Source organism: Adiantum capillus-veneris, chromosome 7, assembly GCF_014529385.1.
Source record: "Adiantum capillus-veneris isolate H3 chromosome 7, ASM1452938v2, whole genome shotgun sequence".
Taxonomy (NCBI): Eukaryota; Viridiplantae; Streptophyta; class Polypodiopsida; order Polypodiales; family Pteridaceae; genus Adiantum; species Adiantum capillus-veneris.
The window spans coordinates 94,413,492-94,418,491 of NC_140937.1; the positions used below are offsets into that span (position 1 = coordinate 94,413,492).

The window sequence follows — 5,000 nt, forward strand, 5'->3', positions numbered from 1 at the left end:
TCCCGTAAACCCTAAAATGCAACAAGTAATGCATTGTTTGTGGCCCATAAATAGGAAAAAGGTAGCAGCATCAATCTCGCTTGAAAATTATTGTACCTTCAGAAATATTGCCATTAAATGTTATCAAGCAAGCTGCTGTAATGAGCATAACAGTGCTGCAAAGTTCAATGTAAAGAACTTTACACTCAACAAGTGAAAATTTGTAAACATAGGCACACGTGTCCTTATCAATGAGCTCTAAACTTTGTCTCTTGAACCGTTCAGTCTGCCTGAATGCCCTGATAGTTGCACTGCCGATCAAGGCCTCTGCAGACTTGTTCACTATCGGAGCTTTTGTTGTTGAGTTTATCTTGTTCACTTGTTGCAAGGCAGCTTCGTTGTAATTCTGCAAAAGCAAACCAACTCCTATGTATTGGGATTCACTAACGATATTAAAGCATAGTATTATGGCTAGTCCCTGATAATATAAAGACAGAACATTTGAAATATGCGGACTTGTTGGTTCATAGCATTCTACCTGAACAAATTGGGTTAGCGCTAGCGCTGGTACTACCACTAGTATCATCTTCCAGGTGACTATACATACAACAATGACGATGCATAGAAAATCAAATCCCGTACCCAAGAAAAATGAACCAGTAAAAGGTATATCCAGGTCGATCACACTCATGTCCGTTGACGCCTTCATGAAAAGCAGCCCAGAAGATAGACAAGATCAGATGGTTTCATGTGTTTTTGCTTATCTAGCAACAAACAGAGGCATTCATACAGAGTGACATACCCTATTAAGTATCCTTCCAGATGGTGTAGCATCAAAAAACCCCATGGGCGCTTTCATGACACTACTCATTAGCTTAGTGAAGAAAGACCTGGAAGCTTGTAGACCAAATAAAACGATCATCTGGCTGCGCAGAGAAAAAGCAATCATACAGCCAAAAGAGAGCGCACAATAGATCCCAATGAGAGCTTCAGAAGAGACAGCCTGGTTGGATATGCCCTGAGCTAACCAAATATTGCTGAAGAGCTGAAACCCTGAGAATAATATCTGGGAAAGGACCAGCACAATAGGCACGAGTCGTGATCCGGATATTTGGACATAGCTAACGTAGGGACTCAGCCCTAGTTTGCCTGGTGTGATTTCCTCCTCTTTCACAATCTGATCTACAAATGCTCCTTCTTTCCCTAAATCAGAAAAGGACTCCTCACGACTCAATCTTCTCTGTATCCTGTATCCTTTGAAACTGAGCTTCTGGCCCTTCTTTTATTTGCTTTTCCACTCCTTTTCTTTCTTTGTCATCTTTCATTGTGTGTAATGCTGTTTCATGTGCGGAGACCAGCTTTTCAAACGCATCCCCAGCTGCCAATAAATCATTATAATTGCCTGCCTGTTTGATTTCTCCATCTTGCATCACCTGTTAAAGAGGACACCAGCCAATAGAGTTTACATGATGGCAGACATTGCCAGAAAAAGAACACATACCCAGTGAGTGGCCTTTACCATATGCAGACACCCAGTAAGACAAAATCAGCAGATATACATCTCTCATGCTCCTGACATCCAGCAAGAATATCCAGCACATACATGTATCCACATGTTACATTGAACATTTCTAGAACCCTTCCATATGCATTCAATAGTATGAATATAGATCTGAAATGTTTTACTATTGTGGAAAGCTTAACCGTAGGCCCAAACACACATCCAAATTGTTCCAGGGCCAACAATCTGGAAGTTGACAGACTCTGCCATGTAAATCTAAATAGAAGCAAATGATGGCATTTGCCTTGGATATTTGACCCTGCCGGACTTACCAAGATTGTGTCTACAAAGGGCAAATACTCCATTTGATGCGTAACCAGCACAACTGTCTTGTCTTTCAATGCTCCCAGCACACATTCCTATAAAGTCAAATGAGTTTTAATCACCTCTATCTGTGACACTACTAGCTCTTTATAGGTGGTCCATCAGAAAATGCAGTTACTTACATGAAACAAGTGAGAAGATGTGTGTGCGTCAACGGCACTAAATGGATCATCCAAGAGGTAAATGTCTGCATCATTGTACACTGCCCTTGCCAACTGTATTCGCTGCTTCTGCCCACCGCTCAAATTGGATCCTCTTTCTCCAATCTCAGTAAGATCACCATGGCTAAAACTCTTTATGTCATCTTCTAATGCACACGCATGCACCACCCTCTCATAACGTGTTTTGTCCATTGATTCACCAAACAAGATGTTGTCACGGACAGTCATTGATTGGATCCAAGCAGATTGAGAGACATACGCCAATCTACCGCACAAACAAACCTATAATTAAAAAATCCCTGCTTACTAAGATGTCCATAAATAATAAGGCCCAAAAACCCCAAGCTTAAATCGGTAGAAGCTAACTGACGGAGTAGAGTGCTGAGACAAGAGAAAGAGGGAGCCATGCTTACATTGCCAGATAGCTTTGGCATTTCCCCAAGAAATGCGAGGAGGAGAGATGTTTTACCAGCCCCTACAGACCCACAAATTGCTACTTTCTCTCCCCGCTTTATCACCATATTGAGAGCTCGAAGAGTAGTCTGAGGGTCCTCAGGATACCAGCTCAGAGATGCATCATCCACCCTGATCACATAATCAGAGGTTATAGTTTCTTGATCCTGAATGCTAGCAAGTGCTTCTCCCTCGGGTAGCTCCTCTTCTTGCAGAAACTTCTCTAAACGGATGAACGATATATGAGCTTGAATGTAAGCAGACAAGACGTCCGGAGTCATCCTCACAGGGTCTTGGATGATTCTAAAAATTGCTAGTATTGTGAACACCATTGTAGATTTCAGGGTAATACCGATAAGAAGACAAGTGACAAAGACCAAACATGTCAAAAAAGTAGGCATAAGCCAGTAAACAATGGTAGCATACATCTTTTTCTGCTGTGTTTCATGAAGATAGTTCACTTCATCCTTACGCTTTTCTTCTAGAAATAGATTGAATTTCTCTTCCCATGCTTGCAATTTGATCACCTTCATCCCTTGTAGATATTCAGTGGTAGCTCTCAGCCTCTCGTCCTGCTTTTCCATAAACTTGCGCTGTGCGAGCTGCATTGATCTAATTAAAGGAGAGAAACCAGCGAGCACCACGATGATAATAACCAAAGCAGGTAGTGCAGCAAGCCCAATAAGGACAGAAGCAATGGCAAATGCACCTATGAGCACCATAGGCACAAGCCAGGCCCAATGCAGCCTAAAAATTAGTTCAGAAACGCGAAAAGCATCAACAGCAACCAAGTTCACAACCTCGCCACTTGTGTAGCGTTGCCGGGCACTGCTGGATAGAGAAAGCACTTTCTGATAGACTGCAGCCATCATCAGGGACTGAAGTTTTGCCCCCAATAATCTCTCTCTAAAATACCAATGTCTTTGGGCAAAGTTCTCAATAATTTTGGTGATAGAAAGGGCGACAACAAGGACCACACCTTCGTACTTGAACCGCACATTGCCAGACGCATAATCAACAAAATAATAGAGAAATATTGGTCCAGAGAGAATCCCGACTCCTTTAAGGAAGGCTGCTAGCGCACTTATGATAATGTCCCTCCAGAATAATTTCCACATAGCAAGGAAGATGGATTGCTTACCAGACTTCTTGAGCAACTCCCAAATGGTGATAAAGCCGGTTACAAGCAACTCCGATCTGCAAGAAGTGGGGCAGTGTGGTAAGTCCTTGAGCTGGACTGCTCTGGAGTGACTAAGCTTCATGAGGGGGAATGTAAACCAGAAGAGCAAGTAGCTGAACCAGCCAGCATTGCTCAGGTAATCAGGGGGTTCGTCGTGGGAGAGATGAGAGAGCAATGGCTTCTTAACATCCTCATGCAATGCCATCTTGTTGACAGAGAGAGAATCAGAATCTTGTTGACTTGCAGATGTCAACACGCTCCACTCAATTTGGCCTCCAGAGCTTCACTCCAAGTGTAAAGGCAAAGCAGCACGGAAAACTCTTCCAAATATGTAATATAAGGAATAGAGAACACCATTGAGTCTCGCTCATTCCTTTGTAGAACCCGCTCTCCTGAGGAATGATAAGAACCTCTCCATGAAATGGATGGAAGCAAAGGCAGAAAGCATCGGCTGTTGAGATATTTGACCACACGCTGCTGCTGCTGCGCCGCCCCTGCTGGTAAGCTGCTTGAAGCTTTCCATGAAATGAATGGCAATCCAGCAGTCAAAACAGAAAGAGAGAGCACGGGGCCGTTCTTTAAGCTTTTCTGATTTTGCTTCTTACAAAGCAGTGCTATTTAAAGAAGTGACGCATGCAAAGGAGCTTCTACAGGAACCAGGGCCCTCCTCCCTTCATGATGAAGAGAGCAGAATCAGCAGATACAAAAATGAACCTTTTCAACTTTCGATTGTCGAAAAACTTGACGAGGCAAGTCATGGAGGACCCCGGTTTTTTTCTAGGGAAAATTACCAAAATACCCCTCTAATTTGAGGAAATTCCCAAAATACCCCTCAAATTTCAAAAATTCCCAAAATACCCTCGATATTCTGTCATAAAGTCCGAAAATGCCCTTCAAATTTTCCAAAATTCCCAAACTACCTCTGGTTATGAGAGTAAATTTCTCAAAAAATAAAATTTTTTGTAGGTCTTCACAAGAAGAGTGATTGTCTATCGTACAAGATGCTAAAACTACAATTTGAGTTGGTTACGTAAGCTTTGGAGATGAATTGCTTCATTATTTTTAGACATAATTGTTTTTATTGCGATGGTAACTAGTGACAAATTACATTCTAAGCACTCAAAAACGGATCTCAATTGTCAAAAAAGAATGAAGATTAGAAAATCTTGAACAATCCAACCAAAATAGATACAAAGGTATTTTGGGAATTTCCTCAAATTAGAGGGGTATTTTGGTAAGTTTCCCTTTTTTCTAACACTGCCCACATTGTCATTGTCAATCATTTGAGGCTGAGACATCAAAATAACTTGGGTCGAGAAAGTGAGTGAGAGAAAATGAAAGG

The 5,000-nt window shown here is 41.9% G+C and overlaps 1 pseudogene across 1 annotated transcript in view; it reads right to left on the reverse strand.

Moving 5' to 3' along the window:
• Positions 1 to 4,308, reverse strand: part of LOC147454241 (ABC transporter C family member 8-like) — a 42,609-nt pseudogene extending 38,301 nt beyond the window's left edge. The window contains exons 1-7 of the transcript XR_015188616.1: positions 2,439 to 4,308; positions 1,987 to 2,307; positions 1,813 to 1,899; positions 782 to 1,412; positions 518 to 682; positions 97 to 385; positions 1 to 11 (exon numbers count right to left, since the gene is read on the reverse strand). The exon at positions 1 to 11 is cut by the window's left edge and continues 204 nt beyond it. The product of XR_015188616.1 is annotated as an ABC transporter C family member 8-like (transcript). The remainder of the gene's footprint in view (positions 12 to 96; positions 386 to 517; positions 683 to 781; positions 1,413 to 1,812; positions 1,900 to 1,986; positions 2,308 to 2,438) is intronic.
• Positions 4,309 to 5,000: the final 692 nt, after the last annotated feature.